The sequence below is a fragment of the Biomphalaria glabrata genome, chromosome 3 (assembly GCF_947242115.1).
Source record: "Biomphalaria glabrata chromosome 3, xgBioGlab47.1, whole genome shotgun sequence".
Taxonomy (NCBI): domain Eukaryota; kingdom Metazoa; phylum Mollusca; class Gastropoda; family Planorbidae; genus Biomphalaria; species Biomphalaria glabrata.
In genome coordinates, this window is record NC_074713.1 from 28919662 (window position 1) to 28935009 (window position 15348).

The following is a 15348-nucleotide window of genomic DNA, read 5'->3' on the forward strand; positions in this document are numbered from 1 at the left end:
ACAAATCACTCTGGTACAAATTTTGAATGCCTTATCTTCCACTCCCTTTCTCAGATCAAATTGAAACTTAACATAATTATTTCTGTTCCTTAAAAACATGAATTATATTTTGAACTGCTGAAAGACCAATTGTTATAGTCGGCCTGACCTCTGACATGGCAAACTGTGATCGGTGGAGACCAATAACTCATTGAGGTGGCAATGAGCATTCAAAGACAGACTCAAAATGTTTCAAATGTTTGGATATGCATAAAGAAGAATCTGTAAAGTTTTTAATAATGCCAGAAATAATTGTCATGGGCAGATTAATTTGAAATGTACCAGTAACTCAAAAGACAATGTCAGACCAGTATGATTTTCACAACAGTAACAAGAGGTAGTCAATATGTAGAAACAATCAGGTCAACAAACACTCATTGAACCAGCTACCAGTCCTTGGTGTTCATTCTAGGTCAGAAAACACAAAACGATCACAACTTTTTTAAGCCTAGAGCCCAGGAGGGAGAAGTAAAGCACCGTTTTCAGACCTTGTGATCTGTTTGTATGGCCCATGGTTAACGTTAGTGTCTTGTGGCTAGCACAACGACCAATCGCCTTTACTTTCCCCAATTAATGTCAGGTAGCCATTTGAGTTGGGTTGTCTCAGGATCATCCGAAAAATCCCAAAAGTTAAAAATTCCGGTCTTCACCAAGATTTGAACCCAAAACCCTCAGTTCGAAAGCCAAGCACTTTTCCACATAACCACCATGCCAATCATGAAAAGTGGAAGTACATTTTATCACTAATGATAAGCAGACATTATTTTTCACTGCAGTTTATTATTAAATAATTATTTTTTTAAACGACTGCAGTGGCGTAGCTAGGGAGGGGGGAGAATTTGAAAATTACCCCGGGCTCCCACTTGAAGGCCCCCCCCCCCCCAAATAAGTGTTTTTACATTAAAAATTAAATATAATATATGCTGGGCCCCCAAAGAGGTCAACCCCTTCCCGCCGGGCCCCCTAACGATGGATAATTCTTATCTACGCCCCTGACCGATTGTCTATTTTTCCCACAAAAATGGTAGGGTCGTCAAAAGAAGTGACTATCTACACCGTAAAACAGCGGTGCTAGTACTTACGGTAGAGAGGCTGGTAGAAGATGAATGGAGAAGCCAACTTAATCTTCTTTGTGTCAAAAGACCATAAAAACAAGATCTCTCCAGGAGATACACATAATGTAATGTTCTTGGTGCTTGTATATTGACTAGCTCTCGCTATTATAAGAAAGTTCACTATACAGGCGATGTAGATAAGCATTTTGTTTGTCATGGCCAGTTTAGTATTTTCCAAGACATGCTTTGAGAGTCTTGCCTTCCTTGTGCTGACTGTATATTGCTAGCAGCCTACATTTAGACTTTGAAGTGCAATGTTTGTCAATCGTAGAATTGAAAGTTGTGTTGGTAAAAATGTGGGGGGAAAAAAGTAAAAGTTGATAAACGTTTATATTTTTGAAAATTATAAAAACATGTTGTGGAGGTCTCGGGACTGTAGCCCCGCCTGCCCTGTTTTAAAGTTCGGCTAGGAACGTGGTATACATTAGGTCTATTTAGACAGATTAAGTCATTTATGTACAAATAATACTGGTACGCGCACTTCTTTGAATACATAAATATAAAGAAGCAAATATTTCCAGAATCATTTTTTTTTTAGTAATGTTTATGACCTGCAGCTTTTGCTGATTGATAGTCGTGGTGACCGTTGACTTTCTGGTAGAACATTGTATAGCCTAATTATACGTTTTTTTTTTAGTCCAAACTGTTACAGGTGGGAGCGTTTCAACAGTAGGCCTATAGAAGTCGACAAAGATTAGAGCGGGAATAAAATAATTAGGATGACTACATTCACGACTTATAGAGGAGCGAATCATGAGGCCATCTGTTATACGCCGACCAAAATGTTCTGTCAAGAACTTGCTGACTGAGTTTGTATTTGGAATGTCTGGAAACAAAGAACAAAGTGAAAGACTCATTGAAAGCAATATTTCTTGTCAAAACAATGGCATCATTGGATTCATTGTATGGCTACATTACATGTGGACATTTTTGTGTGTTTCATTTTCTTTTTGGACCTAGTGGAGAGCACTTGCGGATCCAGGACTTTTGAGAGGGGGGGGGGCGATTTTTTTTCCAAAAAACGCCCAGTAAACCCTAACCCTATGTATAAACGCATACACACACACACACACACATATGTATGAAAGTCACCAGCTATTATTGTCCTTGTGTAGTGTGGAAGTTGTAGGTCTATTTCTGCTGTTGAAGATTGTGGGCAATAGAAGTCTTTGATGGTGTACTTAGTTCCTCCCCTCCAAAGAAGTATTTCTTGCATGTCGAGATCTGTAGTGTTCTGTACGTGTTTGACTGTTGCTTGAGTGTCGTTTCTAATGAGGGTCATAATTCCCTGACATTAGGTGCAAAGGCATCTGTACAGTGTGGAGCCTGTACTGTTTATTTTTTTCTTGGGCAGTAGTGTTTCTTGTAATAGCGCTATGTGTATATCATGCTTATTGAGTGTGTTTTGAAGTTCTGTTGTCTTGTTTTGTAGGCCTAAGATGGAAAACAAATTATATGAAGATATTGTTGTCATTACAGACCCCCAATTCATTCTGCAAGCACTTAACAGCAGCACCCCAAACAGCCCAAGAGAGTTAACAACACTAATTGTGATATTACATCAGATGATATCAAAATTAAATATTAACATCACATTACAGTGGATCCCTGGACACATTGGCATCATGGGAAATGAAAAGGCAGATAAACTATCAAAGGCAGGTTCATCTATGGAACAACCAGATAGACCTGTAAGCTACCTCACCCTAAGGTCAATGTTAGTCAACAATCACAAAGAGAAGTGGCTCAACCAATAGGCATCAGGAAACACAGGCAGAGCCATGTACAAAGAAATGACTATGTCCAACAAACTGGACAGTATTAACGTCCTCCCCCGCAAAGAGCAATTTACAATCTTCCAACGAAGAACTGGACACACACCTCTGTTAAATTACCATCTGAACAAAATAAATTCCACACAACTCCCCCTTATGAAACTGTAAACCATATCCTCTTTGAATGCCCCTTCCTAATCCACCTTAGGCAGACCCTACTTCCACTCCAGCCCAACATAACCAACACCCTGTTCGGCAGTGCTGAACAACTGAAGAAAACAGCACACTTTTTTTCCTTGGCACAGTCTGCAAAAGAGCTGACAACTCAGCACTTTCAGGTGCCCTCTTGGATGTCTGAAGTCAAATACTTTGTGGTTGTAACCAAGAATTTTTTCTTAGGACAAGAGTTAACCCAGCTCTAAATGGATACTTGGCTACAGATAGATGGGGAAAAGAGTGTTGTTTTAAAACACAAGACTCTTGTGGTTCCACGACAATTCATTCACTGACATTTCGTTCACCGACAAATCGTTCACGACTTTTCGTTCACCCGATATTTTGATCACCCGATTATTCGTTCACTCGACTTATCGCTCACCAACAACTTGTTTACAGACAACTTTTTCACCAACAACTAGTTCACTGACAGTTGGTTCACTGACTATTCGTTGATGTGACAAATCGTTCACTGACTATTCGTTGATACGACAAATCGTTCACTGACTATTCGTTGATACGACAAATCGTTCACTGACTATTCGTTGATACGACAAATCGTTCACTGACTATTCGTTGATACGACAAATCGTTCACTGACTATTCGTTGATGTGACAAATCGTTCACTGACTATTCGTTGATGTGACAAATCGTTCACTGACTATTCGTTGATACGACAAATCGTTCACTGACTATTCGTTGATACGACAAATCGTTCACTGACTATTCGTTGATGCGACAAATCGTTCACTGACTATTCGTTGATGCGACAAATCGTTCACTGACTATTCGTTGATGCGACAAATCGTTCACTGACTATTCGTTGATGCGACAAATCGTTCACTGACTATTCGTTGATGCGACAAATCGTTCTCTGACTATTCGGTCACAGACAAATTGTTCACTGACTATTCGTTCACAGACAAATTGTTCACTAACAAATTGTTCACTGGATAGTAACATACTGTTAATAATGGGGAACCTCTATTACTTCGACACCTTTTAGATCACCAAAAAAGACTGCCTTTGGCATACGTTCGTCTCCCATACGGGATACATGCCCTGACCAGCGTAACTGTCAGACCATAAGAAGTCCCTCTATACTGTCCATACCGGCGTTCGCAAGGACATCACTGTTTGTAGTGCGGTTTTGCCACCGTATGTCCATGATGGAGCGCATGCATCTTTGGTAAAAGCGCTCAAGTAGTCTTAGTTGCTTTCTGTATAGTATCCATGTCTAAGATCCATATAGAATGGTTGAGAGAACAACCGCTTGGTAAACATTGATTTTTGTAGACAGGCGGAGCGATTTATTCCTCCAAACTCTCGCCTGAAGGCGTTCAAAAGCGCTACTAGCCCTGGCTAGTTATGGTTATCAACTTCCCCTAAAAGTGTCATATGAAACTATACTACACTGATATGTGGTCTACTATGTTAAGGGGCTGTCCGTTTATGGTGATCTTTGGGGCTGAGTAGGTTTTATTGGGTGACTTCTGGAACATGATTTCTGTTTTCCCGAGGTTATAAGATAAACCGAAAAGGCGGCAGCGAATGCAAATTAGTTGACCGCGTTCTGGAGATAATCTTCGTTGTGAGCTAGCAGGGCGCAATCATAGAGAAGCTCCGTTTTGACCATCTCCTTTGTTTTTGTATGGGATAGTGAAGTCGAAGATTGAACACATTGCAGTCCAAACGAAACCTGATGTAGATGCCTTCATGCAATCGCTGCCTCATTTGACCCAGCATTATGCCAAAAAAAGATAGCAAATAGTATAGGAGCAAGTACTAAGACTGTGCGCCAATGCAGTTTTTCTTTCTTCATTTGTTCTAGCATCCTGTGATCCATTGTGCTAAAATTAGACATTCTCAGAGCTCAATCTAACCATGCTGACATACACTGAACGTGAGTCACAAAAACATCGTGCTGCCCAAGTTTATTACCAAGATGCTTCCAGTCAGGGCCGGTCTTATACGCCACTGCAACTTATGCTACCGCAGTGAGCCTCACAACTTCATAGGCTCGCGCTAATTCTAGATGTAAATTATTAAATTAAACCATTTTAACTTATACAGGTTTCCCGTGCTTCATGATTTTTAGGAGCTTTTGAAAACCTCATGAAAATGCAAAATATACGAAAAAGTCCTGACATTGTTAAAATTTCATGAAAACTCATAAAATCTCATGAAATATAGACAAAGTTGTAATTTTGGGCTATCATTCAGTATGGAAAACGTCAATCATATGCACGATAAAAACGGCATTATACATTACCCGTAACTATAGCATCTGGTGAAAGAAGCTTCTTGCGCCTCAAACTAATCAAGAATTACTTAAAGTGAACAATTCACGAAGATAGATTGAACAATTTGGCGATTCTTGCTATTGAGAATGATCTATGTAGAAAACATAATTTGTATGAAATACTGCATGACTTCGCTACACGTAAGGATCGTAAAGTAAAGTCCATTTGATCGTGATTTTGTACTAAATAGAGAATGAATAAAATGTAAATACGAATTTAATTTCTAATACAAAATCTTAAATTTCACTGATTATCATTATCCCTACCCAGACTTGGCCCGCGCAATCCGTTTCACATAGGGCCCCGCAATTGTTAGGACCGGCCCTGTTTCCAGTGGCAGTAAGAACAAGAACTAAGTGTGAGATAGGAGCTACAGTAGTTAATTGACTTTCGCAGATCCGACTTTCGCGGAAGGGTTTTAAAAACATATTTTTTAAATTTTTATTTTGATAGCCTCTTAGAATCGGCAGGTCATAAGATGCTTCCTGAAACTGAACGGTATTTCGAAACCAAAAGTATCACGTTAAGAACTACATAGTAATTTTTATCATATTAAATCATATAGTATCTATTTTATATATCATAGTTTATGAGTACTGATATAATTTTCGAAGTTGGCGATGACAATGGAATCTCCGATTGCGGGATCCCCCTCAGGCGAGGGGCCTGGGGTGGTTGCCCCACTTGCCAGTTGCCACCCCCTAAGGCCGCAACTGTTACTTCCAATCTCTCGACTAAGCGAATTTTCTACTATTTATAATTTTTATTCGTATATTCCAGACGTTCACCTTTTCAAGTCCTTTCAAGATATTTTGGCCAGAAAATAAGCTACATGAGTGATTTTAAACATTTTGTGTCAATTTGTGTTATCGTTTTAAAAACAAATAAAATAACCTATTATCGACTTCTGTATTATCTGCTAAAAAAAATTAAATTAAAATAAATGTGATATGTAAGAAAAGCGAAATGATTAGTAGTTGTTGCGCCTAAACCATGCAAACCAAATTATATCGCTCTATCAATTTCTCAGTATGTAGATTTGGCGTTCTTAAAGTGACCGACGGACAGACGAATCGACAGACATACCACAGTGCCTTTTCTCACATTGAGAACCTTTAAAAAATATCTTTGGGTCTCTGTGTACATGTGCATCACAAAGTCTCCTGTGTACACGGCAGTGGCGTAGCTAGAGTATATGATGCCTGGTGCGGTACCTCATCTTGATGCCCCCCCCCCCCCTTCCCAAAAAAAAAAAAAAAAAAAAAACAACTAACTAATTAATAACATTGCAAAACCTGTTCAAAATAATATGTATTCATTAATCAAATATTGTTAATTCAAAAAAAAAATCACTTTTATATAAACATACTACAAATGAATTTTACTCGCTTTCTTGCTGGCCAAAGTATCAATAATTTTATCGAAATCCATTTTTTTCCACCAGCTCTTGTTCAATGGACAAAATGGCCAAATTAGTGAGTCGTAAATTTGTCATCGTTGATCGCAAGTAATTCTTGATCAGTTTAAGTTTGGAAAAACGTCTCTCGCATGTATCTACGCTTACCGCAATAGTCAAAAATATGCGAATCATGATGACGATATTCGGGACTGAATCATCTAGGTGATATTTGTTTTGGAAATTCGGAGGCTTCTGATGAAACTGTTGAAGCCTCTTTCACTCCAGCAGAAATTCGTTTTTATCAATGTCGCTAGGAGTACTATCGAGATTGATTTCGACCTGAGGATTTAATAGATGGGAAGGCGACAAAAATTCATATCTATCTGCTACATTATGAAGTTGTTCGAATCGGGTGATCATTTCTTGAACAATCCTGTCCAAGGTAGAATAAATTCCCCTTCGTAGCTCTTCTTTGTGTGTAATCACTTTTCTCACCAGGCATCTTTTTCTTATGGCCCATACGTTTTTGAGGTTCTGTACTGATTTTCAGATCTGAGCACACGCTTTCGGCAGAGGTAATGCTGGCTTCAGCGATGTCCTCTCGATTACTACTTAAAAATGTCTCTAGTGTTTTTAGTTTGAGTGAGCAGTCTCGAATAGACAATCCTTGTTTTTGAAGGTAGAATTGCGCATCATTAATTTCAGTTAATACAGGAGCCCAAAATCCAAGACAGGTGACAAAATGAAAAGACTGAACAGCAACCAATAATCCACCTGCTTCAGATCTAGTCGATGAATTTTCATCTCTGCTAGTTAATGTCTCCAGAGTTTGAGCAGGCAATGAATAGTGACTTCTAGAATACGTTTTTGGACACCGTAGTTTTGACCTTTCATGGCCGTAGCATTTTCATAGCCTTGACCCCTGCAGTCCATTATGTCTAAGCCATCCAAACGCAATTTCTCTTGAATCATCTCAGCGATTCCAGAAGCATGCGTGTCCTTTGTGTCGATGAAGTCAACAAAAGACTCACGAACCTGCAACCCGTCATTCTCCATGACAACATACCGTAAAATTTGGGAAGTTTGATCCAGCTTTAAGATGTCACGTGTACTGTCAAAAATAATACAGAAATATTTGGCTTGTTTTACTTGCTGTATGATTTGTTTTTTTAGCGTGATCCCCCAATTTTGTAATAAATTCATTTAGTATTTGTGGAGACATGTATATATTCGGTCTGGAACAAAGCTTAGTTCGAAGCACATGCTCCCTCAAGAGTGGATCGTATGTTGATAGTAATTTTACTAACTCTCCATGTTTTCGTCTCTTGTATAATTAAATCTTGGGCCTTGTTGTCAATACTGTTCCCTACTCTCAGGCACACTTCAAGTTCCCTCCAAGCAAGCGATGACTGAATGTGAGCTCTGCTGGTCTCATGTTATTCTATTTTCGGGGATAACCTCCACCACTCATTGAATCCATCTTTGAATTTAAATGAAGATGATGAAATCTTAACAAACGAGGCCCCTTTACTTTTAAGGAGGAAGAGGGCGGTACTTACGGCCTACGAGCGCTACAAAAGGGGCGACTCTAGGCTACCCACCACAATCTTAGTGCAACAGTGGAGAGAGAGGAACCGCATGAAAATGCGATCGTTCCTCCACATTGCGGCCAATTTGTCAAAATCATCTGGGCTCTCCACTGATAGAATTCCTATTAGAAGAATTAGTACTTGCCCTCCGTGGAGGAGAATGCCGGCCCCACCAATAAGCATGTCACTTATAGGGAAAGAGGGAGCTACCAAGAGGCGATTAACACCTGCCATACTCCAAAACTGAGCATCAGCTACATTTAAAGTCCTACCCATCAGATGCCATTTTCTTCTATACCGATGGGTCGGTAATGAGGGACCCCGATAGATCTGGGTATGGGGCCCTTATAGACTACACAGACCGGACAGAACCAGAGATGCCGATTTCTCCGTCTGAGCTTAAAAGGGTTTTGAGGCGCCAGCCAGACTATTCAGTCTTGAGCACTGTTCATCATTTTGTTTACGTTACAGTATTACATTAACTAGTTAGTTAAAAAAAACTCGTAGAAAACAAAGGTTAGCTTATTTAAAAAAATGGACATTACAATAGAATTATTTCCAAAATTAAACTATTAAGAATCATAAAGAAATGAATAAACTAAGACAATTGTTTAGAGATAGAGTTTAGAAATATATTTGTAAACTCAATATCTAGATTAAACCAGTGGACTAAACAATGAAGTAAAAAAAGGTTGGCCTATCTTCTTCTTCTTCTTTATATTACAAAGCATCGATCAGTGTAGTAACAACATGTACAGTGTGTCCGAAAAAATCTTGTAAATTAGATTCAAACTGTTCTATAGCTTACATTGTATGGAAGAAATAGTCAAGGAGATGAAACAAAATAGCGACATGACTAGTTTATAAATCGTTAGTTCATGTTTAAAATACACTAGTTTATGTTTGTTCGTGTCCATACAATTAGTCGTTTTTACTGAAACGCTCAGGGAAATTGGAAATTAATACACACTGGGGGAATTTTGGTGCCCCTCTCCACTTGGTGCCCTGTGCGGCCCGCACCACCCGCACATTGGTAGCTACGCCACTGGTACACGGGCATCACATAGTCCTCCTGTGTACACAAGCAGCACGCAACTGAAAGAATATGAAGAGTCGATTACATTCTGCAAATACTTACACAATACTTTGGCCGTACCCTCCACCTTTATGCTATTTTCACTTTCACTAAAACTGTCCACATTTCATCAACCCCCTTTATGGCCAGTGTATAATAGTATAGGTTACATTTTATTGTAACTCCCCCTATAATAGCCCTCCTAAATACATTCAATTCTGTGAACTCCCCTCCCTTTTTTCGCCCCTTCTCTGCAACTCAAAACTCTTGAATTTTAGGTAGTATCTGTTACATCTAACTGCACGACCCTCTTCAGAACGCTTCCCCTCCCAAACACAAAATTATTTGTCAGTGACTTGGATGACCAATATCACTTATCCACCCTCTGATTTAACACCTTAGATAATAGCCCTATATGTTTTGTGGGAATTTTTAGCTTTTATCAAAATATTTGAAAGGGTCTTTGACCCTTTCCAACACCATCATTTTTTAATCAAGTGTTAAAAATCATCTTAGGATCGATGCTACGAATTCTCTTTTAACTTTTATGTAAATCGAATTACTAAAAATAAGTTGTGCAAAGAACGCTAGTCAAATAAAGTATACAAAAATAAAAATAATTTTAAAGACTTAATTTAATTAAACGAGTGTCCTTCAGATCAAAAGTCTGATGCTCTACCGAATGAGCTAACAGAGTGTTTTAATATCAGAGCAAATTAAGCACAAAAAAGTATATTTCTGTATTGTTCAAAATGTCGGATTTATTAAAACATGTTTGAACAAATTGCTAATTAAAAAAATCGTTTATGGTAAATATAAACCCCTTTGATCTCAATCCTAAAATGTTCTTAGTTATCCGAGGCACAGAAAGGTTAGGTTTTAGTGATCTTTTCATCCACGGAAAGTTGGAGAGTTAGTCGTAGGGGAGTCAATCAGTGCCCCTTTCGCTTATACTAGAGATTAGAAACAGTCATTACTTACCTTGGCTTCTACAAAATACTAGACCGCTTTTCGTGCTGATTATTTATTATTTTTGTTTAATATTTTTGAAAATAATTGTTCTCGCTATTTCTTCCTCATGTATCTAATAAAATATTGAATCAATAAACAAAAATATCCAATAAGCATTAAGCGATAATTGAATAATTCTACTCTATGCAAAAAGAATAAACCAACGATTAAATTCTCGAACATCACATGCACCTCTCTCACACACACACACACGCGCGCGCGTGCACATGCACATCCCATTCTGCACATGACAACTCTAACGTGTAGAACCCCCCTCATCCTATTCTGCAGTTAGTTTCCCAGTCCTGTAATACTATAGTAGACTATATTAATACTCCCCCCCCCCCAATCATTCAGCCTATATTACACCTCCCAAACCTAGCTCCCCACATACTAGTCGTTTGTTATTAGAAATTCTTATCCTGCATAAACTCTTATTGCTATAATCAAATCTATCTCTATGCTCTTCTAATCTTATATCACTATTTCACTGGATTACTTCCCTTATTTCTTACTTTCTTTTTCACTCTAAATTTTATTCCTGACTGAATGACATATAGTTTTGTATTTGATATTTATTACTAATGAAATACCACCCTGCTCGAATCGGGATTCGTACCCGACACCACTTGATTAGAAATTTGACTGAGAGGCAAACGTCTATACCACTAAGCCACACATCCATGTAAAAACTGACAGAACAACAACATAAGAAGAGATGGACTTTAAATCCAATTGATAATAAACTGTTGACTGATGAGGACAAGAACATTTGGGCAAATAGTGTTCACATTTATTGAAGGTATATAAAAATCCAAGATATATTTATATTTTATATAATGAAAATTGAATGAAATGTCAAGATGGCGTCCAAACATTCTAGGCCTAGACTCTATATACATTTGCCTACAGCTCGCGCTAGTTGTGAAACTATCAGATTTATTAGTTTGAAACACCAACAAAGTAACGAGACAATTAATATCAATCTACACACTCGATTCATCATGTTTTTGTGTTCTTTATTGGCCTTTTCAATAGTGACCTTAAATAGATTTTCACATAATTGTAAGTAGTAAATAAAATTACATTTGGGCCTATCTATAATCGATATCTGAGTTATAAAACGAAAGATACATAATGTAAAATGTTAGCTTTTTAAAATTATTTTAGTTATAAATCAAAGCGCTCAATGTCTTATTTATATTCAATGGTATATGATTTAGTAGACTAATATATACCAAGAGTAAACTAAAACTTTCATCTACATTGATCCACAGTTAACTCCAGAATAATGACACTACGTTATACAGTCTATGCATTCTTAGTATATGTGCATTAAAAGAATCTCTCAGGCATAACCATGAGGCAGTGAAGCAAGAAGTAGCCCCAAATATTTCATACTAAGATAAAAATAGATCGTCATTGGATTAACATGTATGACTAGATGTATAACGCGTAGGACGTAATCATCTTCTTTTTTGAAGTAACGTCTATATTTTATAAGATAAGTATAGGAAACATATGACATTAAAAAATCATTAAAAAACAAGTCTTTAAATCTCGTCTTAATTTTCTCAATTTCTTGTGATATTCTCTTGACAACTAGAAATGTTAATTTTACTCTTTTTGCTTGCTATCAGTGTTCGAGTCAGCCGACCAAAGAACATTTGAGACTTCAAATGCAGGTGCGGCATTGGTGCTCAAAGTATCACCGACGTAAATATACATACTATGTAGTTGTAGCTGTTGGTATAAAAAAAATTTTGACTTTAAAGAATGCACCAAATTATTTCCTACAATTTGAGCTGCAGAAATGTATTCTCCCTGCACACTGTAAACTTTATAGTAAAAAGAGTGCTAGTCACAGAAAGTCATAAAGAACTTAAGGGGCTATTGAAGTGAGAATCACAGAGGTCTAGTAGCACACTTCTTATACTGCCTGTGGCTAAGTTAAGGGTAGAATCTAATTTCTATATTTTCGTTTCATTCAACAACTAAGACTAAAAACAGTTCAATAGATCGAGATGTTTAACGTAAACACGTTTTCTGTAATGTATGTAATAAATCTAGATCACAGACCTATATATATTATATCTAGACTGGACCTGCTAACTACAATGAGTGTTGTTTAGCACAGTCAAAGTATTATATCTAGACTGGACCTGCTAACTACAATGAGTGTTGTTTAGCACAGTCAAAGTTTTAGATTACTTTCTGATTTTACGAATTGTGATAGAGGAGTGGGAAAGATTCACTGAAAAAATAATAATAAATCAATCTGTTTTTCTTGACAGACTAAGTCGTGTAAAAACGTCTATTATTCAGAAGTCCATAACACTTAAGTGTCCTATGTATTATGTACTACACTGGAAGTGTGGAAGTGTTTCTCACACTTTTGACTGAACTCTATTCCTTCCCTTTATATAGGGAGAATTCAGCACTTCTTACAAAACTGAAAGTCTACAGTGTTGCAGTCATTCCCTAACTCTTATATGCTTCAGAGTACTGGACCTTATATTCCCGCCACATCCAAAAGCTAAACTTCATCCATCTCCGATGTCAGATAAAGATTCACCAGGTGAATTGATTTGATCAAATACCACATTTTGAGATCTTACTGCTGTCACGGATGAACAGTAGGCCTATCCATGTCAGAGCAGAAAGGTCCAAACTTCGATGGACTTGTAGTCTCACCTAACCAAACTTCGATGGACTTGTAGTCTCACCTAACCAAACTTCGATGGACTTGTAGTCTCACCTAACCAAACTTCGATGGACTTGTAGTCTCACCTAACCAAACTTCGATGGACTTGTAGTCTCACCTAACCAAACTTCGATGGACTTGTAGTCTCACCTAACCAAACTTCGATGGACTTGTAGTCTCACCTAACCAAACTTCGATGGACTTGTAGTCTCACCTAACCAAACTTTGATGGACTTGTAGTCTCACCTAACCAAACTTCGATGGACTTGTAGTCTCACCTAACCAAACTTCGATGGACTTGTAGTCTCACCTAACGTTCTTTTTTAAAGAGTGGAGTCGTGTGCGCGCTCTCCAGAGCTCCCTTAAAGAATGCACAATAGAGCAACGCTAACTCTTGATCTCTCCTCGTGAATGTTGGTGAATCACGGTAGTTTGAGATACCAGACAAGGAGATCAGTCAATAGCAATCAGATCACAAAAAAAGATGAGAACCAAAGCTGGCGACTTTACTATTGCAAAACTATCACTTCATAACCATCTTCAAGGTCATAGTTTAGAATTAGATCTAAAAAAAAAATCCAGTTTCTGCTAATGCTTAAGTTTTATTATTTTTTCTATTTGGTCAGTATTTAGTTCCAACACTACATTTCATTTCTGAACTAATAGTGTCACAAAACAACTTCCGATGTTATTTGCAACACGTGACACCTATCTTATCTATTCTGTTCAGAATAAGTTATCTGGATTTCTTATAGTAGTACCCTGTTAGTTTCATGAGCCTATAAATTCAGTAAGTAAGAAGTTTGATTTAGCATAAATACTAGATTGTATGTCGAGTGACTTTATTGTCAGCTCTATTTACTACATCCTTATGGAGATGGTTAAAAAAACAAAGCTTATATTCCGTGTATCAATTAGTTTGGATCATAGACTATATATTACATGGACTGCCAACTCTAGGCACTAAGCCTATATTTTTCAATAAACAAGTCCCGTTCACGGAGGCGTCCTTGGTTGCATGGTCTTCCGGTAGATTTTTTTTTACTATATAAAGAAACCATTCCCGAAGATTTTTACCACCACTTTTACAGCAAATCATGAATGGAAACTGAATTGTTAAAGAAGATGTTACAGAGGTAAGTGTGCACAAATCAATTTCTGACTTAGATCTATAACTGTAAAGCTTTATAACTGATTTTCTTAGCCAATATAGACTAATTAGCCAAGCCTGTATTTCGTGTATTTTCTTGTTTACGACATTGAATTGAGGTTCTTGTGAGAGCATAGCCTATATATATATAAACCAAATAGTAAGACTTATTCAGAAGGATAACCCGGTACATTTAGATCTATATGCTCTTACTTTAATAGGCTAAAATGACCTTTCGTTTATAAAAAGTCCTATATTATGTGTAGGCCTAAAGTAAAGATAATAAGTCTAGATGTAAAGTTTTCTCCGAGGTGAAAAATGTAAGAAAAGTATGTTTGGCCTATATATGGTGTCGATGATAAAATAGAAAAAGTACATTCTGTGATGTTTTATGGCAAGTTATTATAACACAGTGCAGGACAGACCACTGTCCTGTTGCCTCATGTTTCTCACGGCTATGGCCAAATTTCGAATCCCGGTGCCCCCGTGCCTCATATTCTGTTTGACTGCCCCAGACTTGCTGATCTCCGCCTCAACAGGTCAGAGAAACCAAAAATTCTCGACCTGTACGATGACATATATGCTCTACGCAAATCAGCAGGGTTTCTGTCCAGGGCTTTTGCAAGAGAAGATTTGAGCCTCTCAAGCCCTCACTCAAATGGAGTTTGATGATGTTGACTTTTTATGCCCTTTTTTCTGTCTTGGTGAGAGTTATTGTAAGACTGAAATATTGACTAGCCTTTGTAATCGTTACTGCGACGGTAGTGAGAGCCGCATCGTCGTCAAACTTCAGTTCCCTAATAAGGATATGTCGTCTCCTCGTTTTGGTCAAGCCAGTTTAAGAAGACTTCCATCTTCCAAGGTGCTATGAGAGTACAGACGAAACAATTCAGAATAGTGTTGATGGCCAAAACCCATCCTTGTTTTACCCTGCTCTTGATAGATAATACCGGCACCTAAAAGTCTTAGAG

The 15348-nt window shown here is 37.7% G+C and overlaps 1 long non-coding RNA gene across 2 annotated transcripts; it reads left to right on the forward strand.

Annotated features, from left to right (window-relative positions):
• The first annotated feature begins 11078 nt into the window (after window positions 1–11078).
• On the forward strand, window positions 11079–12072 carry LOC129925232 (uncharacterized). Of its 2 annotated transcripts, none has more exons than XR_008777039.1 (2): window positions 11079–11325; window positions 11801–12072. It is a non-coding gene; the product is annotated as an uncharacterized LOC129925232 (long non-coding RNA). The 2 variants fall into 2 exon arrangements; XR_008777040.1 differs by lacking the exon at window positions 11079–11325 and adding an exon at window positions 11395–11588.
• The last annotated feature ends 3276 nt before the right edge of the window (window positions 12073–15348 follow it).